The sequence below is a fragment of the Saccopteryx leptura genome, chromosome 6, assembly GCF_036850995.1.
Source record: "Saccopteryx leptura isolate mSacLep1 chromosome 6, mSacLep1_pri_phased_curated, whole genome shotgun sequence".
NCBI lineage: Eukaryota > Metazoa > Chordata > Mammalia > Chiroptera > Emballonuridae > Saccopteryx > Saccopteryx leptura.
Genome location: NC_089508.1, coordinates 68,553,649 through 68,581,486, shown reverse-complemented (window position 1 = coordinate 68,581,486; position 27,838 = coordinate 68,553,649). Strand labels below are relative to the sequence as shown.

At 44.3% G+C, this 27,838-nt stretch overlaps 1 protein-coding gene and 1 non-coding gene across 2 annotated transcripts in view; both read right to left on the bottom strand.

The window, feature by feature from the left end:
* CYP19A1 (cytochrome P450 family 19 subfamily A member 1) overlaps positions 1-2,010 on the bottom strand; it is a 117,224-nt gene extending 115,214 nt beyond the window's left edge. The window contains exon 1 of the mRNA XM_066342858.1: positions 1,949-2,010. The gene's annotated coding sequence lies outside the window, so the exon portion shown is untranslated. The remainder of the gene's footprint in view (positions 1-1,948) is intronic.
* An 8,274-nt stretch (positions 2,011-10,284) lies between these two features.
* TRNAA-UGC (transfer RNA alanine (anticodon UGC)) lies at positions 10,285-10,360 on the bottom strand. Its single transcript has one exon. It is a non-coding gene; the product is annotated as a tRNA-Ala (tRNA).
* Positions 10,361-27,838: the final 17,478 nt, after the last annotated feature.

The following is a 27,838-nucleotide window of genomic DNA, read 5'->3' as shown; positions in this document are numbered from 1 at the left end:
TCAATTTATAGAGGACTCTGAAAAGTAAACAAAAGCAGGTGGATTGGGAAGAGAAATCAATCATCTGAATGATCAATATGATGGCAATGAATTTCCAGGAATTTTTCTCCTGGCTTTGACCCATGGTGAGCTGAATTGTGAAAGTACACAGCAGTCATAGACACAACAACTGCAAGAAGCAGCCCATCTTTCTGTCCAGATGACCTGGAAATGAGTCCCCTGCAAGCCAGAGAGTGTGGGGAAAATCCTTGTGCTTTCTCCTCACTTGTTTTTCTCCCAGCTCAGCCTCCAGGCCAGACACAGCCCTGAGGCTGCGCTGCCTCCACCGCGACAGCAGCTCAGGCACCTCAAACCCCTGAGACAAACCTGGACCTCTGGACAGAGGAACCTAGAAGAGGGCCCCGTGTGTGAAGAGTACAATAGCAGTCAATTTTCCTCTTGTCTCTTGCCATTTTGCTCTGTAAGCCAGATCCATGTCATGAAACTTTGCGACATCATCAGTGACTATAATTCTGAGAGCCCCATCTTTCAAGCCAGAAGACCAAGGAATGAGGTCCTGGGAGCTGAATAATGTGAAGGGACCCGCAGAGTAAAGAGTAGGAGAAAGGGATTCCATGTACGAACCAACATAAGTTCTGGGCCAACCTCCAAGCTGTGTATGTGCAGAACACACGCAAGCAGCTCTTCAGAGCCTTTATAACCTGAGCTGACAACGGGACCACTGCCTGCAGAAAGGGAGACAGAACTTGCAGTCTGAACTCAACTGGTTCACTTGTATGTTGAAACAAAACATCTGATTTCACTGTACCCAGTGTCTCCTAACATCCCATATAAAATGCCCGGGATACAATGTAAAATTATCCAACATGATAAAAACCAAGAAAAGCTAATCAGTTCTCAAGGGATAAGATAGACAAAAAACTAGAAAAAAGCTTTTTAAAGCAGCTAGTATAACCACCCTTCATGATGCAATAGTAAACAATTTTTTTTTTCTGTATTTTTCTGAAGCTGGAAACGGGGAGAGACAGTCAGACAGACTCCCGCATGCGCCCGACCGGGATCCACCCGGCACGCCCACCAGGGGCGAGGCTCTGCCCACCAGGGGGCGATGCTCTGCCCCTCCGGGGCGTCGCTCTGCCGCAAGGAGAGCCACTCTAGCGCCTGGGGCAGAGGCCAAGGAGCCATCCCCAGCGCCCGGGCAATCTTTGCTCCAATGGAGTCTTGGCTGCGGGAGGGGAAGTGAGAGACTGAGAGGAAGGAGGGGAGGGAGGAGTGGAGAAGCAAATGGGTGCTTCTCCTATGTGCCCTGGCCGGGAATCGAACCCGGGTCCCCTGCATGCCAGGCCGACGCTCTACCACTGAGCCAACCGGCCAGGGCAATAGTAAACAAATATTTAAAAATAAATGTCAAGACAGAAATTCTCAGCAGAGAAATAATAGAAACTACTTTTTAAAAAACCAAATGGAAATTTTACACTTGAAAAATATAGTATCTGAAATTTAAAAATCAGTGGATGGCCTCAAGTAGCAGAATTCAAATGACAGAGGGAACAGTTAATAGACTGGATGACAGATCAATAGAAATTATACAGCCTGAAGAACACAGAGAAAAAGATTTGAAAAAGAAAATAAATAGAGCCCCAGGGATCTGTAGAACTGTATTAAATGGTCTTAACATTCACATCATTGCAGATCATAGGAAAAAGGAAAAGACTGATATAAAAATATATATATTTAAAAAAAATAGTGGGTAAAGATTTCCCAAATTTATTAAAAATATATATATTTGAAAAAATGGTTGGTGAAGATTTCCCAAATTTGTTGAAACATATAAACTTACAGATTCAAGTAGTTCAAAAAGCATCAAACAAGATGAACATAAAAAAACTGAACTGGAGGTCCTACCACTTCCCATTATCTTACCCCTCAATGCCCTCCTCCTCCTTACCTGCTTGGTCCCTGAAGACATCAGGTTTTGCACCATAGAGTAAGAGAAAGAGCACTCAATGGAGCAGCTAACAGGGGATTAATCTCAACTCACTGACTAGTGTGAGACCCATCCAGAAACAGTTCCCTGCCGAGCCCTCAGTTCCTCGTCGGGAAAATCGCAGGGTTGAACTAGACGGTCTTTTAATTCCCTCCTAGCTCTAAAATATCATCCATGAGAAGTTCCTATGTGGACTTTTTTTATTGAAAAAAAAAAAGGCATGTGGTGGCACAGTGGGTAAAGCTTGACCTGGAATGCTGAGGACTCCAGTTTACAACCCTGGGCTTGCCTGGTCAAGGCACATACGAGAAGCAACTACTATGAGTTGATGAGATCAGTATTCCTGTCTGTCTCTCTCTCTTTCTCTCTCTCTACCTTCTTCTCTTGCTAAAATAAAAATATTTTAAAAATAATTACTAAAAAAGTAATTACAATAGCATTTGCCTGACCTATGTTGGTGCAGTGGATAAAGTGTCAACCTGGAATGCTGAGGTCGCTGATTCTAAAACCTGGACTGGCTTGGTCGAGGCACATGTGACAAGCAACAAGCCAGCAACAAACAACTAAAATGAAGCAAATATAAGTTGATACTTTTTATTCCTATCGCCCCTCCTCTCTCTGTAAAATCAATAAATAAAATCTGTAAAAAAAAAAAATACACAGGCCCTGGCCGGTTGGCTCAGCGGTAGAGCGTCGGCCTAGCGTGCGGAGGACCCGGGTTCGATTCCCGGCCAGGGCACACAGGAGAAGCGCCCATTTGCTTCTCCACCCCTCCGCCGCGCTTTCCTCTCTGTCTCTCTCTTCCCCTCCCGCAGCCAAGGCTCCATTGGAGCAAAGATGGCCCGGGCGCTGGGGATGGCTCCTCGGCCTCTGCCCCAGGCGCTAGAGTGGCTCTGGTCGCAACATGGCGACGCCCAGGATGGGCAGAGCATCGCCCCCTGGTGGGCAGAGCACCGCCCCATGGTGGGCGTGCCGGGTGGATCCCGGTCGGGCGCATGCGGGAGTCTGTCTGACTGTCTCTCCCTGTTTCCAGCTTCAGAAAAATGAAAAAAAAAAAAAAAAAAAATACACAGACAGACACACACACACACACACACACACACTATATATATATATATATAACACAATGCTCATCACAACTTAATGCTATAAAAAAGAAACCACTTCCCTACCAATGGTGCAAGTGACTGAAATGAAGATGTTCACAGAACACAACCAAAAATAGAGTTTATAGCAACGAAAATGGAGGTCAGCCTTCCCTAGTAGCTCCCTACAGAACCCTTCAAGCACCATAGGAAACCTGAAATTCACCGTGAAGGAAAGGAAGCCTGGCAGAAAATTTCACTCCCAATGAATGCATTTCCAATTTCATCCTGTTTATCAGAGGCTATGGAATGGAATGTCCCCATTGCCTCAGATTCCCAGGTTGACGTCACGTCTGTCAGAATACATTAATTCTCCTACGTCTGTGAACACACTAATAACTGCTCCTTGTATAGCATTTTATCGTTAGCAGAGCAGCTCTCATTGCATGCAAAAACAGCCTGAAAGAGATTGAGTTTCACCCCAGACCACCCAGCACTAAGCTGGAGAAAGCACCAACCCTTCTGACTGTTAATTCTGTCCTCCTTTCTTACCACGGAGAACCGGAAGCCCTGGGCAATGCCAGAGCCAAGCTATGAGCAGCAGCCACTGGGCAAGGGACCTGTTAGCCCTTGTTTGAAGGGCAGGCTGTCGTAGATGAGATCCTCACAGCTCATTTGTGTGAGAGGAACACAGTGCTGTGTTGCTGCAAGACACTCTGTCCCTCTCCCATTCCCTCATTTGCCCCTAATCAGTCTGCTTGGCATGGAGAGACACAGAAAGTTCTCCAGCCCTACACCCCGTGTATGGTGGCTCTTTTGAAAATATCTTTCCTCCCTGCCTCCAGCTGCCTGTGAATGTACTTGGCTTTAAGTCAAGTAGGCTCGGAAATTGGTGGTTGCTTCAGGTTTTGCCATTGGGGGGCCTTGAAAGGCTTTTCTGCGAGGCTCCACATCTGCTTCCTCTTGGCTCTCCTTTCTGCCAAGGAATTGCTGTTCCCTCCCGTTCCTGCACATCCATTCAGCCTCCACTCTGCATTGATGTGCCCACAGGCCATCCTTCCCTCCCTACAGAGCCATTTTCAGCTCATTTATTCACACAATGTCTCTTCATTTTCAAGAAAAATACAAAGTAGTCATTCTGAGTGTGATAATTCTGAATCATTGCATACTGTCATTAGAACAAAAAGAAGTCAAAAGGTGGGTGGGTTCGTATTATCTAGCAAGGGAATAGGCCTCTGTTTTCTCTTAATGACTCATTCGACCTGAATCAAAACTGAGTAGTCTTGGCCATGGAACAGGATGCTGGGAACAGAGGGAGCAGAGTGTAGGCATCACCCAAGCTGTGGCCATGAGCCCAAACTCCAGGAGCCGGGTCCATGTGGCATGAAGTGGGCAGAAGGGACCGACAAAATAAAGTGGTAGCAGGTGCCACGTGAGGGCCTTGCTTGTCTCTGGACCTGTTTTCCCCTCTGTAAAAGTCTCAAAAGGGTCACACAGGAGTTGGTTGTGATGGGGGTACACAATCTCGCTGTTTTCCTGAATCACAGTGCTTTCTTACTTGGGCACTGGGACTCTGATTCAGGAAAGGAGGTTCAGCTCTCACCTGGCTTAGATACCTGGAGAGGTAGAGAAAGGAGGTTTTGGTGATAGGCATACTTAGGTTTGGATCCTGCCTCTGCCACTTCCTGGCTGTGTGACCTTGGAATAAGTGCTTAACCTCTCTGAGTCTCAGTTTTCTCATTTGTAAGACGGGAATAATAATACTGATCCTGATAATAATAGGGGAAACTCAAGAGTTAGACATTTAGCTTTTATTATTTTTTAAATTTTTTAATTAATTGATTGGTTTTAGAGAGAGAAAGGAGGGAAGAGAGAGAAACAGAAACATTATCAATCTGTTTCTGTATGTGCCCTGACTAAGGATAGAATAGACAGTGTTTACATATTGGGACAATGCTCTAACCCAGTGGTAGTCAACCTGGTCCCTACCGCCCTCTAGTGGGCATTCCAGCTTTCATGGTGGGCAGTAGCAGAGCAACCAAAGTATAAATAAAAAGATAGATTTAACTATAGTAAGTTGTTTTATAAAGATTTATTCTGCTAAACTTAGCGAAAATCCGACATAAAGTACTTGATAAGTAATTATTATTATATGCTTTAACTTGCTGTAACTCTGCTTTATAAATTTTATAAAGTAAAACTACTTCCCTACTTTATAAATCACCATTACTGTGGAACCGGTGGGTGGTTAGAAAATTTTACTACTAACAGAGATACAAAAGTGGGCGGTAGGTATAAAAAGATTGACTACCCCTGAACTAACCAATTGAGCAATCCAATCAGGGCAACACCCATATATTGTTAAAATAGGTAAGTGTTTTGTAATAATCTCATACGTTATATGGGGCTTTCAACTTGATAGCAAATTATCATAATTTTTATTTGTTTAAATAACTGTAGCAGAGAAACCATTTGGGTATGTCAGTATTCATTCTTACCCACCACTTCCCTTTATTTGAAATGGCCCGATTAAAAAGCTATCTTCTCCACCTGTCTTGCAGCTATAATGACCGTGTGACTAAGTTCTAGCCAATATGATATGAGCAGAAGTGACATGTATAACATCCAGGAAGCCTCCTTGAGGGAACAGGATACATATTTTGCCCCCTTTCTCCTCTACTTTCTGCTGGCTAAGTGACATAAGATGTCACAAATTTGGCAGCCATAGTGGACCATGAAGGGACGTGCTAAGATGGGTGGAGCAGCAAGACAGAACGAACATGGGATCCTGATACCTCAAGTCACCACAGTGCCAGCCCTACTCTATCTTCTTTGGACCTCTTTATCATAGAGAGAAATAATTTCTCTTTAAACTACTATTATTTTAGTTTCTCCATCATATGTAACCAAACCTAATTCTAATTGATAAAATAAAGACCTATTTTATGCAACAGCCTGTGCTGGGTGCTGCAGGGGATGCAAAGGTGTACATGATTTTGACACAAAGACTGGACAAGAAGGTTCTGTCTGGGTATGGAGATGCTAAGAAAGGTTAGCTTTGGCAGGGCCGCGTGGACATGAAGAGGAGTTATGGGAGATGAGGCCAGAGGATATGATGGAAAGGAACTTGAATACGAGGCTAATGAGGTTGAACTTGATCTTGTGACAAACAGGGAACAGATAACTTTGTCCCAGATTTGCAAATGAAGAAACCCAGGCCTCAGCTACTTACAGGCCTTGTCCAAGGTCCCCCAGCCAGGGAGTGGCAGAGCCAATCTCAGCTCTCCCGAAACTTGGCCCAGTGCCACCCCACAGTTTGGTACTGCTTTTGAGAGAATCTGGGGCAGAAAAGGTAAGGATGGAGGTTTTGCATTTTGTCATAACCAGGGAACTAGACTGCACGTCCTACCCTAATATACCCTCAAACCTCTAAGAAGAAGGTTTCAGAGGTTTCCAGAAGTCTAGGATCCAGACTGACCTTTAAGTCAGAGGACACTTACTGGGCCCCTGCTTAGCCACCCCATGAGGCTATTGTGGCCAGGGTGCTGCTGTGCTATGTAGTAAGTGCCCATAGGCCAGACACAGCACTCTACGTATACTATCTAACTAACTGCCCTCAACAGCCTAACAGGAAAGTTATATACCACCCCTATTTTACAATGAAAATGAAGAAACTAAAGCTCTAAGATATTAAGCCACCTACCCAAAGTCACTCAGTTGATAACAAACTTGAGGTACAAAGCCATGTTTATTTAGCTCCAAAGACCTGTTTTAATGTCTTCCCAGTTCCTGCCAAAACATGGAACAGTCTGTTGTTCTTGCTCAGACTCCAAGGACTTACCTACTTGGTTGGGTTGACCAGCGTCAGGATCTCCTGTCAGATTGCAGCTGTGTGCATCCCACCTGCAGTCAGGAGACAGTGTCCCAGCCAGGAATTACATCACTCACTCCTTGCACAAAACCCCATGTGGGTGATGAACTCCTGGGGGCAGGGGGTGTCTGCTGATGCCCAGACCTCTGTGGCCTCAGGCCTCCCAGAGTTCTTAGTCTTGGATGGTCATGGGGCAAGACTATCAGAGTCCTCCCGTGCTAGGTTCTGGAGTTCACAGATTCCAATGAGCTGTTTCAAGGGATCCAGGACACTCTGTTCTTTGTGTCCTTTCTGTGGCTGTCATGGTTAGAATGCATTTGTTATTATTTGTGCTGACATTCAATAAGCAACTGGTCACTGGAACTGAATCTCCCATCATTGCCAACATTTGGAAAGTTGAGTTTCCTTTTGCTGGTCATCCAGTGTGCATCTTTCCAGTAATGCGGTATGTCCAGTGTTTCAACATGAACCACATAGTCCCCTAAGCTGACCCCACTGGTTTTCTTCTGGAATTTTCCCAGGGAACACCCTGAGGTGTAGCCTGAAGTGCTGAAGGCGAGGGATGCACCCTGGTCTCTCTCCATTCACTGCCCAACCACCAGGGGCCAAGCACTTTTCCAGGCTTTTCTCTGGATCATCTCCCCGGTCCGCCCCATTCTTGTTTTGCGCAACTTCCCTTCCAATTGGCAAAACTACCGCTATTCCTTTCCAAGCTCAGCCTAAGACTCACCGCTACACCCTCTCCCCTTATCAGGCTGAAGATAGAATGTGTTCACCTTTCTTTATTATAACTAGCTACATTAAGCTTAGTCTAAATCTAGCAGATTTTAATAATTACTAATAGAATGTGCATCCATTTCCTTGCAAACACTGTGATCAATATTACTATTCTCAGATGCACCTCTGAAACCATCTGAAATTAGACATGAAAGAGTAATTTAAATCTGCTTACAACAAAGTTGTCTGAAGACATATGCAGAGTGTCAGACAAAAAAGCACATATAATTCTTACAGACTCATGCATTGTAGCATGTCATTATACCTTGTAGACATTCTTATAAACAGTTCTCACACAATCCTCATAACCTGTCATTGTCGCCCATGCGTGTTGGCCAGTTGAGTTCTTGCATCCACATGACCACCACAGGCTCACTGCTTCATTGGCTGCAGCAATCTCATGAAAACCATGCCCTAGATGTTTCATGTAGACAACACTTTGCATTTATGGGTCCCCTAGGAAGAATAAGCAGTCTGTGCACATGAAAGGACTTTGAAATATTGTGCAGGTGCCAGCTGTCCTTTTCAATAGACAGCAACAGAGGGCGGCTGAAGCCAGGCCCAGTTCTACCTCTTAATAGTTACATAATCTCTAGTAGGTCACTTACACTCACTGAACCTCAGGTTTTTCATCTGTAAAATAGAAATGGTAAGAATGCCTGCCCTACTGCAAGGCTCAAATGAGATTATGGATGCAGAGTCCCTTATAGGCCAGGAAGGAAAACTCACTTCTTTTCTTTTCACATGTTAACTTTTAATCTTCACAGGCTAGGAGGTAGATGTCACCCTTCCCGTCCCCCCTCCCAACCTTTTACAGATGTGGCAGCTCAAGTGAAGAAACACTGGAGGGACTGAGGCCTGAGCCCAGATCTCCCCATCTGGTGCTCTTTCCTGTGAGAAGGCACCTTCCGTGGTCTCCTCTCTGCGCACCGCTGTACCAAGTGCCCGCATGAGCAGCTCATCACCAAGCTGTTAACCTTAATTTAAGTCTGGGAGCAAATCAGTTGTCAAGAGTGACGCATTGGGAAGAAGGGGACCAAGGGAAGTGTGAACTAAAACTAATATCAGGGGGCCCTACATGGAGTGTGAGGCCAATAAAGAAGTCAGACTTACACACCTTGGCAGCCCGATGAGGTTGGGACCTCGGGCTTCGGTGCTTGGCGTAGAAGTATGTCCGGGACTCGCTCACCTCGTTTTGGGCCTGTGGCTTTTGCCCTTGGAAGCTCGGACTTTCTTCCTTCCCTCCGGAATGGAGCGCAGTTTGGGCTGCTACCTGAATCTGCCCCTCCCAACTCCTTTGGCTCAGGGAGTGCTTCTTTTAACCGTGTAAACTTAATTTTGGTGTACAGACACCAGTCATGTCCTTGAGCCCCACCCCCACCTCCAGCTGCCTGATCCTGACTCCCCCAGCGTGAGCCGTCTGCCAAGTGTCTGTGGAGCACCCGCTTCCCCCCCGCCGGGCCGGGAGGGTCCACGGCACCACCCCGAGGAGGCTCACTGTCTGGCTGAGGCAAGAACTCGACAGACAGGTAAACAACAGCCAAGCACCAAGCAGCACACAGGTGCCAGGGGAATGGGAAGGACAGAGGAACATTCCCAGGCGCTTCATCTGGGGATGCTGGTAATAATTCCCAAAGTCATCTGTGGCCCGAGAGTTGCCTCAGTTCAGGGGACACGATATCGAGATCCCTTGCAGCCCTGTGCCGTCCTGTCCGCGAGGCCATCGCCCCCTCGGGCCTGCAGGCTCCGCCAGGTCAGCGAGCTGACAGCGAACACTGCGGTTGCTCCGCGCTCCCGGCCTGATCCAGAGCTGGTGCGTGGTGAACGTCTGCGGGACTGAGCGCCCCTCACAGAGCCCTGGCCGGCTCTGGGGGCTCATCCTCGGGCCCCAGAGACCCGGAGAGAGGGTGCCGGCCTGATGCCAGGGCTGCAGTCCTCCCCTGACCTCCTCTGAGTGCGCACACACAAGCAGGGGCCTTCTCTGAACTGTGCAGCCCTTACCTGATTGGGGGCACAAAGAGAAAATTATTAGAGGGCTACTTTATGCAAATTCCTTTCTCTTTTTTTATACTGTCTTTAGAGACAGGAACTACTCCCGCATTCAGAGAGAGGTTTCATGTGAAATGTGCCCCCGCCGCCAGTGCTGCAGTTAACCACCCAAACAGTACAAGCAAACCGGAAATACTCAAATGTCAGCAACACCCCCTAATCGCTTCAAAATATATCCTAGGCACCCCCTTCAGTCACCACCTTTTAAATTTCTGAAAGAATAGAGAACTTCCTTTTTTTTTTTTTTTGTACTTTTTCTGAAGCTGGAAACCGGGAGACAGTCAGACAGACACCCGCACGCGCCTGACCAGGATCCACTCGGCACGCCCACCAGGGGGCGGTGCTCTGCCCATCCGGGGCGTCGCTCTGTCGCGACCAGAGCCATTCTAGCGCCTGAGGCAGAGGCCAAGGAGCCATCCCCAGCGCCCAGGCCATCTTTGCTCCAATGGAGCCTTGGCTGCGGGAGAGGAAGGAGAGGGGGATGGGTGGAGAAGCAGATGGGCGCCTCTCCTGTGTGCCCTGGCCGGGAATCGAACCCGGGACTTCTGCACGCAAGGCCGACGCTCTATCACTGAGCCAACCGGCCAGGGCCTAGAGAACTTTCTAAGGAGAACTTGTCATAATCTAATGGCTGACAAAATGTTTTTTTACCTTCCCTCCCAACTTCCCTCATTAGGGTTTTGCAGGTAGTTTGGATTGCAACAACTTTGGGTGACACTAACACACTGTGTGGCCTTGGGCAGGTCCTGTCCCTCTGGGTCTCAGTTGCAGGACCTCTAAGTTTTATTCCTGATGTGAAACCCCTTTCAGTTCCATGAATCCTTAACCAGTGATCCAATTAGGAAACAATGCAGTTCCTAAAGTCAGAGGTCTGCAGAAAACACGTCCCGCTCCTGGCTGAGCTGTTTCTAAACTACTGCTCACACGAGGTTCCAAACTTCCAAGCTTCCAGAATGACTCCAAGGAATTCTCTTTGTTCTTCTGTACCAAATGACTGCTGGAACCGCAGGGCCCTGGACAGGCCTTAGCTGGCCCGGTGGAAAAAGAAGGAAATTGACTTTCCGCCCTCTTGCCTTCTCCTCCAGCGGCTTCCGAGGCCGCCTTCTCTGGACCCCTTCCCACACCCCCACCACCGCGCCATCACCACCCGAGAGTCCAGGCCCGTGGGTGGCCTACAGCTGCCCACCACGCCTGGCCTTCTCCAGCCCTCTCCCTCCCTACCTGCTGAGAAGCTTCTTCTGCAGAAAGCTGTTCTCAGGTGGATAGGAGCCAACTGACTAACTCACGCTCAGGCATAATGCTTGCTAAAGAATTAAAATACAGATGTCCTATGGAAGAACAAATCCTTTAAGTTCCCAAAAAACTTTAGTTTAAAAAATAGAACTTGAGACATCAAAGGTTATCCAAGAAAGGGAAATGTTTTGTGGCATGTGGACCTTCCAACACCAAATTTTTGGGTTTGAGTGCGGCGCTACCCTTTTTTTTTTTTTAAACTGTGCTCTTAAGCAATTTATTTAACCACTCTAAAATCCAATCTCTATGACTGTAAAATGGCTCTGGAGCCAATGACCTACCCCCATGAGATAATGTGAACGCACTTGCACACTGTAGAGCTCAGTACAGATCTCCATGTTCATGTACTCCCCGCCCCTCTGCCTGCGTATCTGGTACCACTCCACTCCCTAAGTCACCTCTGTCTTAGCTCCAACTCTAAGAGCCCTGCAGAGAAGAGGGAGGGAGAGAAAGATGCTGAAGTTTTCCCTTCCAAACTTCCCCACGCTTCATCCCCTCCCTACCTTCTAATCACCACAGGGAGACCAAGTGTTGTCTTTTGTATGAGTGTCCCCGCCCCCCAAGAAAACACTCCAAACTTCTGAAATGCACAGGCTGAAGTTCCCCACAGGGTTTCTGACACCATCTGTAATAGGACGACAGGAGACTGGTGCACAGGGCAGAAGGGAGGAGGGTCTGTGCAGAACATTTCTGCTTCGAGCGCAAAACCAGGAGACATAAGAGCGTCTTGCTTTTTGTTTTTATCCTACATGAAAATGTGTCTCTTCTGGCACTGTTCACAGCCTCTCTGAGCCTTTGGGAGAGTGGTCAGTAGGACGACAGACTTGGTGCCGTTTTAACATCCGGCAGCACATGGAGAGGCCATCCCCGTGTGTTCCTCTCAGTCAGAGGCCAGCCCTCCAGCCCCCAACAGAGTGGACACTCTCTTTATATAAATGCAGACATTTCTTGTCATTTCCAAAGATTAACATTTATAAAGTCATAACTTGTTGGGGATTATTCTAGCTATTCTTAATTACCATTAAGCTCATATAACATTTATAAAGTCATAACTTATTGGGAATTATTCTAGCTATTCTTAATTACCATTAAGCTCACATGATAACAATGTGTTCCCAAATAAGTTTGGGAATTGTTCTAAAAATGCTAACATAGAAATAAGAGCAAACAAAGTCAATTCATTGGACACTAGAACACTGTAAAGTGAGGGACTGTTGTGTTTATTCAGCCCTCATCTGATGAAATGAAGTAATGCATGCTGGGTAACAAGGTCACATACTGATCACAGCTGGGGGAGAGCCCGGGCCTTCTAGTCCAGCTCGTGAGCCGTTCAGAATGAAACAGCAGGAAAATAATACAAAAAGATAATTATGAGCCAATAAAGGGGCAAATTGAAAGCTGGTTCAAAACTAAAGACCAATTTAAATCAAACTAACACATACATGGAAATTAATTTTTTTATTAAATTTAAATGAAAAAAAAATACATGAATGGAAAATGCAATATTTCAGACAGGAACAGTAAATGTAACTAGAGACCCGTTGAAGCTGGAGTAATCTGAAATGTTTACTATTAGCCATAGGCATCCTAGTGGATCATAATCCTAAAAGAGAAGTGATGAAATATTGGGAAAACGAAGCTCAGAGGCAGTACAGTAGCAAAATGCTGGGGCTTGTGTGTCATACAAGTTGAAGTCAGACATGGAGCAGTAACCTCATTTTTGGTGAAAATGATGTGGAAGAATAAACAGAGAAGGAAAACAGGTTTTTCTTCCCTTCCCACAAAAGGGAATTAAATGCCAGTAACAAGAAAAACAGCATCATTAAGAGAATTTCTGAGCCCAGATAAACTTTCTGAGTTTGATTGGGGTGGGTGCCCAAACCAGATTGTTGCAGGACAAGGCCCTCATAGTGGTTCTGAGAAGCAAGCTGAGGACAGATGCTCTGTGGGTGCTTGTTGCTGGCAGGGTGAAGAGGTTGTGAGGACTGAGAAGGCTGGGAAGAAAGGTTCCTTTGTAACGGCTTCAACTTTTAGCCTAAAGATATTCACCTCCTCCACCATCTGCTTTCTCTGCTGTATCATCTTGGGCTAGCAGTATGACGCTAAATCATGGGGTTTGTGCCTCATACTTATCCAATGAGTGATTAAGAGAATTCTTGAACCACCCTCCTCCCTATGTTCTCAGTTTGATTAGCGTAGGTGTCCAATAAATGAGGTTGCTACAGGATAAGGACCTATTTTCCTGAATACTGTCAGCTCAATGCACAGTTTACGAATTACCTCCCAGCCATGACATCCAAGAGCCAGAGACAAAGCTCATCTAAGAAAATGAAGGAAAAGAAATGCATATGTAGTATTTAAGTCGAATGTCCAGACCTTCGGGACAATGAGAAATGAGAGTAGGGCAAAACTAATAAGAACATGACATGAACCTTCCAGTAAAAGAATTCCTACTGGTAGAATTCTCAACTACAATGAAATGAACAATGTGGCTCAAGTTTTAATGCCTCACTAGTAAATCTCAGGGATCTAGGTGTTTACCTAGGTTTATTTTTTATTTATCAGAATTGTTCAAAATCATGCTAAGTACCTAAAGGAAGAAAAGTGCTTATAAATGATACAGCATTGCCTTTGAAACTCAGAAATAGCAAGTTGTAAAACAGAAGAGTTGTATAACAGAAAATGCCCTTCTTCAAGCCCATTGGCCAGAAATCTAGAATTTTGAACCTTGAAGAAACCTTCATGAGGACCAGGTTTAGGGTAATAAATCCATTTGACAAAATGAGGCTCAGGGCCTTGGAAAGAGCCAGTGCAATGAGGGGCTTTAAAGCCTAAGCATCATTAGCTTCATGGTATATGTACTGCTGTGCAATGCATCACTATGTAATTCCTTTAAATAGCTGTTTCCTGCATTTCGTTGACCAAGACTTTTAAACCTAGAAAGATAGACTGGCTTGTCCTTGGCCATACAGGTATTTAATGGAAAAGCCAGGGATCAAGCCCAGTCTTTTAAATCCAAATTCAGAACTGTGTTCTTTACACTCATTACATCTCCCTCTACTTACTTTGTATACACTTATACTTATGCAAAAGAAGCTCAGAGTTTTGGTTTCAGGCAGTCGATAAAAGGTCTTAATTATCTAGCATCTAGAAAGAACAAACAGGTCTAATATTTAGAAGTAAAGTAGCCTAGGACATAGTCCAGCCCTGAACGAAAGCTGGTGGGTGATACATGGCGCCATATGTCAGGCTCGTGACAGCCCAGATCTCTCCTGCTTGTTCTCATCTCTGTTCTCCATTTCTTCCAGAAGCAGGTGCCAGGGCTAATTAAATTCCTGATTAAAGCCCAAGTCACCACTAGGGGTTCAGCTGGTAAGCTGGCTGAGTAGAAAGCATGAAACAGTTGCCTCTATTTGATTTCCATAGACATTGGGATGAAATTAGTAAAGCTATCTGCCTAAGAGATAGAAGAGCTGGCGCAGTGAATAGAGTTTTGACCTGGAATGCTGAGGTCACCAGTTTGAAACCCCAGGCTTACCTGGTCAAGGTCAAGGAGAAGCAACTACAGTACTACAAGTTGATGCTTTTTGCCCCTCCCCCTACCTTTCTCCTTCTCTATCCTCTCTCTAAAATCAATAAATAAGATATTTTTTAAAAATTAATAGAGGATCTGACCAAGTGGTGGTACAGTGGATAGAGCATTGGCCTGGGACTCTGAGAACCCAGGTTCGAAACCCTGAGGTCACTGGCTTGAGTGTGAGCTCACCGGCTTTAGCACGAGCTCACCGGCTTGAGCATGGGCTCACCAACTTGAGTCCGTGTTTTCCGGCTTGAGTGTGGAATCATAGACATAATCCCATGGTTACTGGCTTGAGCCCAAAGGTCGCTGGCTTGAAGGCCAAAGTCACTGGCGAGAGTCCAAGATTGCTGGCTTAAACAAGGGGTCACTGGCTTGGCTTGAGCCCTCGTCCCTCTTTCCCTTGATCAAGACATGTATGAAAAGCAATCAATGAACAAACTAAAGTGATGCAACTATGAGTTGATGCTTCTCATCTCTCTCTCCCTTCTTGTCTCTCTCTCTCTAAAAAAAAATGGTGTTGGATGCTAGACCCTGCTAATTATAAATGGGATTTTCATAGGCATCAGTATTCAGTGGGATAGTTGAAAGCATACAGAACAGCCTCGTGGTGTAGACTGTCCTTATCACTGCAGAACATCTGACATCTCTGCCCCCATCCACTAAATGCCAGTGGCACACCCACTCCCATCGCTGTGACAAATGCCAAATGCCTCAACAGATTCCCAAAAATGCCTCTTAGGACGTGGAATCACCCTCTCTAGAGGATTAGACGGCAGTGTGTGTGTGTATGAGAGAGAGAGAGAGAGAGAGAGAGAGAGAGAGAGAGGGAGAGGGAGAGAGAGAGAGGCATATCTGCCTTCCAAAATCTGGAGTTAGGTGTCACCTATTGTCACCCTATTGTCCCCTATGATGGTTAATTTTATGTTTCAATTTGACTGGGCCATGAGGTGCCAGATGTTTGGTCAAACAATATTTTGGGAGTTTATGTGAGTTGTTTTTGGATGAGATTAACCTTTAAATCAGCAGGCTGAGTAAGGCAAATTCCCCTCCCTAAAGTGGATGGGCTTCATCCCATCAGTTGAAGGCTTGAACAAAATAAAAAAGCTGACCCTCCCTCAAGTCTGAATTCCTCCTGTCTGATTGATTTTGAACTAAGATATTTGCTTTTTCCCTTCCTTAGAACTCAAAGTAAAACACTGACGCTTCTTGGGTCTCGAGCCTGCCGGCATTTAGACTAGAGGCATCCCATCAGCTCTCCTAGGTTCCTAGCTTACCAGCTCACCCTGCACATCTTGTCAGCCTTCATGACCATGTGAGCCCATTCCTTATAATAAATCTCTGTGTATCTAAATAGAAAGAGACTATCTCTATATACTATCTATACTAATCCACTTATACATGGTATTGATTCTGTTTCTCTGGAGAGCCTTGATTAGAACGTTCCCATACAAATCATGTTCCTTCCCTGGCCTGTCTCCTTTCTCTGGTCCCCCACTTCAGGATACCGGACTGTTGCCATTACAGCCCTTAGTCCAGCATATGACACCCTGAGGCACTACAGCATGGGGCAAAAGTAGGTTTACAGTTGTGAGTACATGAAACAGAGTTTTTTCTTGTTTTATTTATTAATTATTGTACTATTTTCCAAATGAACAACTATAAATCTACCTTTGTCCCACCCTGTATATCAGGAGGCTCCAGCTTGAACACATGGGACATCCCCCCAAACTCAGCATGAACCAGGCAATGGCGAACAAGGAGAGGAGATGTGAACAAGGCACCCTCTCGAGTTGACTGGCCCTTGGGACTTTGGCCCCTTTTCAGTATCTGCTTGAGCATTAGGGCTTGAAGCTGCTTGTGAAAAAAGGATAGCCTTTGGGGAAGACATCACTATTAGTTACACTTCCCAAGAAATGCATCAGGAAGATCAGCCGGGCCAGGCCAGAGGTAGGGAAATGTTACAAGCTGAGCAGATATAGAGAGCCCCCTTTAAACACCACCTGTGCTGGAGAGTCCTCAAGGGAGCATCTTCTTTCACTGGGCAAAGGCACTGGTGGTATGAAACTTTGATTACTCCCCTTTCAGTGAGTGAGTCCATGTTCAGGAAAGGAGGTCTCAGAAAGAAACCATGGCAACATTATTTCATTGTATCATATATTCAGTCATTTAAAAATGTGCTGACCTTCTTCTATTCGCCAAGCATGCATCAAGTTCTGAGACTATAATGATGAACAAGATGTAGGCCTGTCCTTAAGGAGCTCATAGCCTGGCAGGGAGATGTATGTAAAAAAGCAGTGATAGGCCCTGGCCGGTTGACTCAGCGGTAGAGCGTTGGCCTGGCGTGCGGGGGACCCAGGTTCGATTCCCGGCCAGGGCACATAGGAGAAGTGCCCATTTGCTTCTCCACCCCCCCCCCTTCCTCTCTGTCTCTCTCTTCCCCTCCCGCAGCCAAGGCTCCATTGGAGCAAAGATGGCCCGGGCGCTAGAGATGGCTCCTTGGCCTCTGCCCCAGGTGCTAGAGTGGCTCTGGTCGCGGCAGAGCAATGCCCCGGAGGGGCAGAGCATCGCCCCCTGGTGGGCAGAGCGTCGCCCCTGGTGGGCGTGTCAGATGGATCCCGGTCGGGCGCATGCGGGAGTCTGTCTGACTGTCTCTCCCCGTTTCCAGCTTCTGGAAAAACGAATATAAGGCACAAGTGTGGGTGGTGAGAAACAAGCAGGAAAGAATAGGCAGGGGCCAAATCATGGAGGACACTGTATGGACCATGCCAGTGCCTTGGTTTTCACTCTGAAGGCAATAGGAAGCCATTGAAGTATTTTAAGCAAGGGAGTGACATGATCAGATTTGTGTAGTAAACATATCACTCAGACCAAAGAACTAGGTGCATGAGCTAGCACCTTTGGAGCAAGAGGAGCACTGGGGAGATTAGTGCAGGATCTGGTTGAGGCATGATGAAGACCCAATCAAGTCACAGGGCAGGGAGGAAAGAAAGGATAAAAGGATAAAATATCAAATGAAGAAATGATTTGAACACATGCACACACATATGCACATACAATTGGTCAATAAAATATGAAAAAAATTTATTGAAAATTTGAGGCCCTGGCCAGTGGCTCAGTGGATGGAGTGTCAGCCTGGCACATGGTTACCCCAGGTGTAATTCCCAGTCAGGGTACACAGAAGTGACCATCTGCTTCTCTTTTCCTCCCTTTCCCCCTTCTCTCCACCTTCCCCTCCCACTGCCAGTGGCTTGATTGGTTTGAGCATGGCCATGGGCACTGAGGATAGCTCCATTGGAGTGTAACAGCCTCAGGTGCTAAAAATAGCTTGGTACTCAAGCATAGGCCCCAGATGGGGTTGCCAGGTAAATCTCGGTCAAGGTACATGACGGAGTCTGCCTCACTATCTCCTCTCCTCTCACCAAATAAAAGAATAAATAAATAAATAAATAAACTTGAAAAATATTATGTGTTATCACTAATAAAGCAATAAAAAATAAAGTGATATGGTACTTTCTTCTATCAACTTGATAAGGGTCTTGTTTTGTTTTGATTTTAGGGAATACAGGAGCAAAAGCCATGAAAAAAGTGTGAATGTGTTGAGTTTGAGGTCCCTGTGGGCCTCCAAGTGGAGCTATGTCATTGGCAGTTGGCCCTGTGCATGTAGAGCTTAGAAGACAGGCCTAGGCTGCAGACAGTTTGGGAGTCACCCATGGTAAGTGGCGGGCAGAAGCTTTGGAGGTCAATAAGGAAAGTCTATAGAGAGAGGAGGTAGGTTAAAACCTAGGAGAACGCTGATAATCAGGGTGAAGAGAGGTGGAAGAGCAGTTGAAGGAGACTGAGAAGGAATAGTCAGAGAAGTAGAAGGAAACTAGAAGAAAGTAATGTTATGGAAGCCAAGAGAGCAAGGAGTGTCAAGGAGGGAGTGGTGAAGAGCAACAAAGCTTGCAGAAAAGTCCAATGAGATTGACGTTCAGACTGAAAAGGACACACTGTATTTAGCAAATAAGGCGATCAATGATGTTTTTCTTCTATTTTACTTAATTTTTATTACTTATTTTACCCCTTTGTCCATTTTCTGTCTATTAATTAGTTATTTCAAGTTGCTATTCAATTTATTTATTTTCTTTTTTAATTTGGAAGCTCTACTTTTTCCATTCTACTAGCTGCCTCCTCCTTTCTGTCACTCATAGTCAGACCTGTACTTTTCTTCCATTATATGAAGATGAGAGTTCACTATTTTTTCAAAACTCCGTATTCTTCTTCTGTTCTTCCTCCTCTGCAGGATGAAAACTTTAGAATGTTTTCACTTCCCTATGTCACACACCAACATGAGACTGAGGGGGAAATTTTACTTCTCTTTCTCCCTCAATGTTTTTAGTTCCAGGCTATTATTAACATTTCCTCTGAAATATGTGTCTTCTATTTTGAGCTCTTCTATTACACATTCCTAAATGATCTATTATTATCCAGCCAAATGTAACTAATTATATATTTTATAGATCCTTGCTCATCACTCTTTTATTCCTTTTTATTTTCCTTCCATCCTAAAGCTTTTAGACTGATTCATTTATTGTTTGGTTATATCTTTTTTAACACCTTTTTCTCTGATGGAAGATGTAGGACATGCCCTTTGAATGCTTGAATATCCTTAGCTATATTTCTTTCACTCTGACAGAAACGTAAGGTCTTGCCACAGGGTTCTTGGCATGCAATATTTTTATCTCAGTAATCTTCAAATGATTCACCTCAATCATCTCTGATTCAAGTGTTATAGAAGAGAAAGTTGAAAACCCCATGATCTATCATCCTCTGTAAATAACTTGTACTTTCTTTCTGAAAGATTATAAGATTTTCTTTTTATCCTTAGACTTCAGGAATTTACCAAACTATGACTCATTTGTCTTGCTCAAACCTTTCACTCAGCAAATCAGCAGACTCAGACCTTTTATTTAGCTTGGGAAGTTAACTTCCTATTACTTAAGTATCTGCAGATCTTGTGTTTTGGTCCCAGAAAGACTTTTTGTACTCTACTAGAATCTTTATATTGCAATATTCTTTTTTATTTATTTATTTTTTTAGTGAAAGAGACAGACAGACAGACAAGAAGGAAGAGAGATGAGAAGCATCAACTCATATTTGCAGCACCTTAGCTGTTCATTGATTGTGTTCTCATATGTGCCTTGACTGGGAGGCTCCAGCCAAACCAGTGACTCCTTGCTTAAACCAGTGATCTTGGGCTCAAGCCAGCAACCTTGGACTTCAAGCCAATGACCTTTCGGCTCAAGCCAATGACCATGGGGTCATGTCTATGACCCCATGCTGAAGCCAGCAACCCTGTGCTCAAGCCAGTGATCTTGAAGTTTCGAAGCTGGGTCCTGAGCGTCCCAGGCTGACACTCTATCCACTGGTCAGGCTATATTCCAATGTTCTTATTCTTTTTTAAGTTATCATTGACCTCTACTGGTTTGATTTCATGTGACCCTCTTCTAAGAGTATTGCTGGGCTTCTTGGGTATTATGGTAGTGTTTTCTTTTGTCTGCTCTCTGGGCTCAGTGCTAGCCACAAGTAGTGGGTGTTCATCCCCCTATCAGGGCCCTAGGAGGAAAACTCTCACTCTCCAGTGTTCTCATCCTTCCAGTCTCAGGAGTATAAAAAGAGCTCAGTGCATCTGCACTACTCCCCGCCCTCTCATCCAGCCAGGTCCTTTTACCAGAACACCCACTGCTTCCAGATACTAGTGCCTTCTTGTAATCACAGAAGAAGGGGAAGTTTGTAGAGATCACATGCTTACATGCATAGCTCTAATAAAGCAACATGAAGCCTTGGCTAAGTTGATTAAATCATTTTCCCAATACACCAAGGTTGTGAGTTTGATACCCAGTCGGAGCACATACAGGAAGCAAACAATGAATGCATAAATAAGTGGAACAATAAATTAATGTTTCTCTTTCTCTCTAAAAATTAATTTTTAAAAAATTTAAAAGAAAAAGAAAGCAGAATAAGTCCCATTCAAGAAGTCATTTTCTGGAAGAAAAGAAAAAAAAGAAGTCATTTCAGATGACATAAGCAAGATGGCAGAGTAGGAAAATCAGAACCCTCCTTCCCCCAGTGGACACACTAATTCAGCAAAAATTCATGGACTAATTCCCTCTGAGAAATATAGAGACCAATTGAAAGACTCATGTACCCCAGGTAAATATGAAGCCACACTCACTGAAACCAGTAGGAAAGTTCAGGAAACCCTTTTGCCAGAATTCCTAACCCCAGTAATCAAAAACTTGTCAACAAAGAAAAGCCCAGGACTATATGGCCTCACTGGTGAATTCTACTAAACATTTAAAGTAAAATTAATGCCAGTCATCTTCAAAGTCTTCCAAATGATTGAAAAGGAGAGAACACAACCATACTCATTTTATGAGGCCCACATTATCCCAATACCAAAGGCAAAGACAACACAAGAAAAGAAAACTATAGGCCAATATCCCTGATAAGTACAGAGGCAAAAAATCCTCAACAAAATACTAGCAAAATGAATCCAATAGTACATTAAAAGGATCATACACTATGACCAAGTGGAATTTATCCCTGGATCCAAGGATGGTTCAGCATATGAAAATCAATCAGTGTGATATACCACATTAGTAATCATATGATCATCTCAATAACTGTAACAAAAAGTTTAACAAATTCATCACTTGTTTATGACTTTTTAAAAAGCCCCTGATTGCCTGGCTGGTGGTGGCACAGTGAACAGAGTGTCAACTTGGGATGCTGAGGTCCCAGGTTTGAAACCCTAAGGTTGCCAGCTTGAGCACAGGCTCACCAGCTTGAGTGCAGGGTCACCAACCTGAGCATGAGATCATCGACATGATCCCATGGTCCCTGGCTTGGGCCCAAGGTTGTTGGCTTGAGCAAGGGGTCACTGGCTCAGCTGGAGCCCCCTTCCCCCCATCAAGGCACATAGTTAGAAGCAATCAATGAACAACTAAAGTGCTGCAACTAGTCTCTCCGTTCCTGTCTCTCTCTCTTGCTAAAAAAAAAACTAAAAAGTCCCTTAACAACCCTGGCCATTTGGCTCAGTGGATAGAGCATTGGCCCAGCATTCGAAATTCCTGGGTCCAACCCCTGGTCAGGGCACACATGAGAAGCAACCATCTGCTTCTCTCCCCCATCCTCTCCCCTTTCTCTCTTTCTTCTCTTCCCACAGCCAGTGGCTTGACTGGTTCGAGCATTGGTGCCAGGTGCTGAGGATAGCTTGGTTGATTCACGCATCGGCCTCAACATGGGTTGACAGGTGGATCCTGGTCAGGGTGCATGTGGGAGTCAGCCTCTCTATTTCCACTCCTCTCACTTAAAAAATTAAATAAAAATAAAAAGCCCCTGAACAAACTAGGAATAGAAGGAAAGTACCCCAATGTAATAAAAGCTATGTATGAGAAGCCCACAGCTAGCATCCTACTCAATGATGAAGAACTGAAAGCTTTTCCTTTAAGATCAGGAACAAGGCAAGGATGCCCACTTTTGCCATTGTATTCAACATAGTGCTGAAAGTCCTAGCTAGAGAAAATAGATGAGAAAAGTAAATATAAGGTATTCTTATCAGAAAGAAAAAAGTAAAATTGTTCTTGTTTGCAAACAACATAATCTTATACATAAAAAAACTCTAAAGACTCCATAAAAAAATCATTATCACCAACAAATGAATTCAGTAAACTTGTAGGATATAAAATCAACATGCAAAAATCAGTTGTGTTTCTATACAGTAACAGCAAACCTAAAAGCAAACAAATCTAAAAAGGAAATTTAGAAAACCAATTTCATTTACAATAACACCAAAAAAATAAAATACTTAGGAATAAATTTAACTAAAGTAGTGAAAGACTTACATACAAAACATTGATTAAAGAATGTCTAAAAATCAATTAAAAGAAACAAAAGAAAAAACAGTTTGTGGTCATGGATCGAACGATGTAATATTGTTAAAATGTCCATACTACCCAAATTTATCTTCAAATTCAATCTCTGTCAAAATCTCAATTGTAGTTTTTTTAAAAAACAATTCTGAAATTCAGATAGACCACCAAAAGACCAAATAAATGAATAGTCAAATCAATCTTGAGAAGAATTAAGCTGTAGGCATTACATTTCCTGATTTCAACTTATATTATAAAGCTACAGTAATCAAAACAGTATAGTAGTTTACTGGCATAAAGATAGACATATAGACCAATGGAACAGAATAAAGAACCCAGAAATAAATTTATGCATATACAATTAACTGATGTTTGACAAGATTGCTAATAATACAGAATGGATAAAGATTAGTCTCTTCAACAAGTGATGTTGAGAAAACTGGATATAAATATACAAAAGAATGTAACTGGGTCCTTATCTTTCACAATACACAAAGAATGAATTTGAAATGTATTAAAGACTTACACATAAGACCTGAAATTGTAGCCTGACCAGGCAGTGGTGTAAGTGGATAGAGCATTGGACTGGGACGCAGAGGACTCAGTTTCAAAACCCGAGGTTGCTGGCTTGAGGACGGGCTCATCTGGCATGACCCTATGGTCGCTGGCTTGAAGCCTAAGGTCACTGGCTTGAAGCCCATGATCACTGGCTTGAGCCCGAGGTCACTGGCTTGAGCAATGAATGAGTTAATGGCTCAGCTTGAGCCTCCATTTCCCCATCAAGATATGTATAAGAAGCAATCAATGAACAACTAATGTGATGCTACTACAAGTTGTTATTTCTCATCTCTCTCCCTTCCCCTCCCATTTTCCTTTCCCTCCTTTCTCTCTGTCTCTCTCTCTCTCTCTCTTTTGGGTCTTGCTTTAAAAAATGTTTTTTTGCAGTATGAGACAGTATGGATAAGCCTTGAGGGCATTATGCTAAGTGAAATAAACCAGTCATAGAAAGACAAATAGTATGTATACATGATTTCACTTATATGAGGTATCTAAAATTGTCAAATTCATAGAATCAAAGAGTAGAATGGTGGTTTCCAGGGCCTGGGGGCAAAGGGGGAGATGGCAAGTTACTAATCAAAGGACATGATGTTCTGCTTAAGCAAGACGAATAAGCTCTAGAGAGCGGCTGTTTGACTCTGTGCCTATGGACAACATTGTATAATATACTGAAAATTTGTAAACAGGTTAAACTTTATGTTAAGTATTCTTACCATAGTTAAACAAAATTTGGAAGAAAAAAGAAGGTAAAATGACACATTTCTAATTGTTTTCTGAGATGAAAGAAAAGAAAGAAAAAGGAAGGAAGGAGGGTACGTATAGTCTAATATCACAGCTGTGCACATCTCTTTAAAACAAGAAATCATGGGCCTGACCTGTGGTGGCGCAGTGGATAAAGCATCGACCTGGAATGCTGAGGTCGCCAGTTCAAAACCCTGGGATTACCTGGTCAAGGCACATATGGGAGTTGATGCTTCCTGCTCCTCCCCTCTTCTCTCTCTCTCTCCTCCTTCTCTCCTCTCTAAAATGAAAAAATAGTCTTAAAAAACAAAAACAAAAACAAGAAATCATGGCCCTGGCTGGTTAGCTCAGCGGTAGAGCATCAGCTTGGCATGTGGAAGTCCCGGGTTCGATTTCGGCCAGGGCACACAGGGGAAGCACCTTCTCCACCCTTACCCCTCTCCTTCCTCTCTGTCTCTCTCTTCCCCTCCCACAGCCAAGGTTCCATTGGAGCAAAGTTGGCCCCAGGCACTGAGGATGGCTCCATGGCCTCTGCCTCAGGTGCTAGAATGGCTCCGATTGTAGTGGAGCAACCCTCCAGAGGGGCCAAGCATTGACCCTGTGATGGGCATGCCGGGTGGATCCTGGATCCTGGATCCTGGTCGGGTGCATGCAGGAGTCTGTCTGTCTGCCCTCCCCCACATCCCTACCCTCCCCCTTTTCTCATTTCGGAATAATACCAAAAAAAAAAAAAAAAGAAGTCATCTCAGTACAGCGTCTGTATCTGACCTGCATTCACCCTGGCTGGCTTGCTCGAGTGCCTGGCTTTAGTCCGCTCATTCTGCAGATGAACTTCCATCCTTTCCAGGCTTGCAACTGACAGGAATCTTTTTTGGTCCCTCCCACATAGCCTCTGGAGCGGGGAGGCATATCGCTCTTATCTGGCTTCTGACCCTGGGAAGGATAGGTCTTGGGCTCTCAGGTCCCCAGGTCACCTTTTTTTCAGATTCCCTATTCATCTTTGAGATGCACAGATGATGGTTTCCCTGCCTGGTCTCCAGGAAATCATGATCTGAAATCCTTCATTTCTCTGAACCCTCCATAAAATGCTAGATTGGGGACTGGATTCCTTTCTCTTGAAGCTTACACATTCTAGCATTCAGTGCTTGCCCCTCCTTTGTTTTTAAGCCTTGAAGCCAAGTGCCACTCTCAGCTGAATCCTTCCCAGCCCTATTTTTCTACTTCCTGTCCATCAACTTGAACATTCCTAACTGGCCTTCTTATTTAGGAAAAGAAGGTTTCCATTTTTGCCTAACCAGTGGTGGCACAATGGATAGAGCGTTGACCTGGAATGCTGAGGACCCAAGTTTGAAACCCTGAGGTCGCCAGCCTGAGTGCGCGGTTGCTGGCTTGAGCATGGGATCATCGATATGATCCCATGATTGCTGGCTTGAGCCCAAAGGTCACCGGCTTGAGCCCAAGGTTGCTGGCTGGAGCATGGGGTTGCTGGCTCTGCTTGAGCCCCCTCCCCCAATCAAGGCATGTATGAGAAGCAATTAATGAACAAATAAATTGATGCACCTATGAATTGATGCTTCTCATCATTTCTCTCCCTTCCTGTCTGTCTCTCACTAAAAGTAAATAAATAAATAAAATTTAAATAAAAAAAAAAGAAGGTCTCCACTTTTGATCAAGAGGATGGATGAATGCTAATAAGATTTCAATAGTATGACCTTGAGTAGGTCACTTAACCTTCTGAGCCTTTTGCTTTCTCATCCATGAAATGGTTGTGAGACTTGCCCTGCTCACTTCACAGGCTTATTATGAGGCTCAACTAAGACTATACTTTCAGGGATCATTTCTATAGTTTGTTATGAGGCTCAACTGATGTGAGAAAGTACTTTAAAAACTGAAGGCCTACACATGTAAGGCTTTGTTTGTCCTTTTAAAAAGTGATTCATGTTTCTTAAGTGAGGCTTTGCAGTATTAACTTACTTTCATGGATTTAGCTGTCTCAAAGACACTCATAGAAGTTTTCTTTATATTTTCATTCAGTTTCTCAAAATCACTTTTTTTTTTGCAAGAAAGAGAGAGAAAGCCAGACAGGAACAGACAGACAGGAAGGGAGAGAGATGAGAAGCATCAACTCATAGTTGCAGCACCTCAGGTGCTTCATTGCTTTCTTGTATGTGCCTTGACCGGGGGTGGGGGGGTAGGGGGGATGGGCTCCAGCAAGCGACCCCTTGCTCAAGCTAGCAACTTGGGCTCAAGCTAGCAACCTTAGGGCTCAAGCCAGTGACCATGAGGTCATGTCTATGATCCCATGCTAAAATCCACGAGCCCATGCTCAAGCTGATGAGCCCACTCTCAAGCCTGGTGAGCCAGCGCTCAAGTTGGTGACTTTGGGATTTAGAACTGGATCCTCAGCATCCCAGGGCAATGCTCTATCCATTGCGACACCTCCTGACAAGGCTCAAAATCACTCTTTTTATTTACTGAAAAGCCATAACTCCAGGTGAAAAACATGACTTATCTCTATAGTCTGACAAGGTCACAATTTAAAGTCTATTAATGTTGGAATTTGCAGACCTATCTTTGACATTAATCAGGTGGTTGATGTGGTACACAGAGATGTGACCCATCCTCTTTCAAAAAGGATCTGTAGTGTATGAAGTCAAGGTGTACCTCAGCTGCAAGAGCCACCTGGCCCAAGGTCACACCTTTCTGGAGGATGCCCACATCTGCCCCCTGACAGACCCAGAAATGCCAGCTGATACAGGACACTGTAATGGGCAATACTCAATCCAGAGCTCCCGAGAGATTGGGCTGAGGCTTTGCAGGACTGCACTGAGTGGGCATCTGCTTCTCCTTAATCCTGCTTCCTCCTTTCTTCATAGGAGTAATCCCTAATAAATATCTTGCACCCCAAATTTCATCTCAGCACTTATTGCAGAGAACCCAACCTGTGACAACTGCGGTGATGCACTAGAAGAGCTGGATGAGGTGAGATGGGGAGGGGTATATTTATTGCCAACAAAGGAAACAAAGAAAGCCTAGTGGAGAGTTGAAATAACACTACTGAACAACCTTGGACAGCTCCTTGTCTAACAATGATTGGGTGACTTGAAACTCTACGAACTATGAGAGATGGAAATCTGTTGTTACCTGCTCAACTTAGACCAAATCTCATAAGGGAAGCAATATCATCTATTCATTTTTTTAAAAAATATTTTGTTTATTTATTTTAGAGATAAGGGGGTGGAGATGAGCAGGAAGCATCAACTTGTAGTAGTTTCTTCTTCTATGTGCCTTGACCAGGCAAACGTGGGGTTGGAACCAGCGACCTCAGCATTCCATGCCAACACTTTACCCACTGCACCACCACAGGTCATGCATATCATCTATTCTTATTCCTAGCCCTACAGATAATCTGATTTGGTGCTCTTGCCTTAAAGCACCAAAGGCTGATTTCTCAGAAAATGCAAATGCCTGCTGAATATCACACAAAAACCTCAGCTAGTATCAAGAGCTGGCAAATCATTTAAATGTTAGTCATGATTCTATTTTTCAAGTACCTTTAAATGTGCAGTTAAAGACAAAGTGACATTTTCTAGAACTCAATCCTTTATTTCATTTGGAAAGGTGGGTTTAAAGGCTAAAATTTAGCTTGGTGGAGGTCAGAGATTATATATATATAAATAGTTTCCGTAGTGACAGAAGCCACTACAAATCCTGTCAATAAAAGGTAATTTTTTAAAAAGAAACTCTGTCTTCCACCAACCCAGTCCCTCCAGACACACACACACACACAGACACACACACACACACACACACACCAAAAAAAAACAAAAAAAAAAACTCCTCACTGGCTTCCCATTGATCTCACAGTAAAGATCCCAACCCTCTGAGGTCCCACTCAGTCTCCAGCCTTACTTCATTCCCTTCTCCTCTCTGACCCCCATTCTCTCTATGCTGAAGCCACAATGACTTTCTTATGGTCCCTAA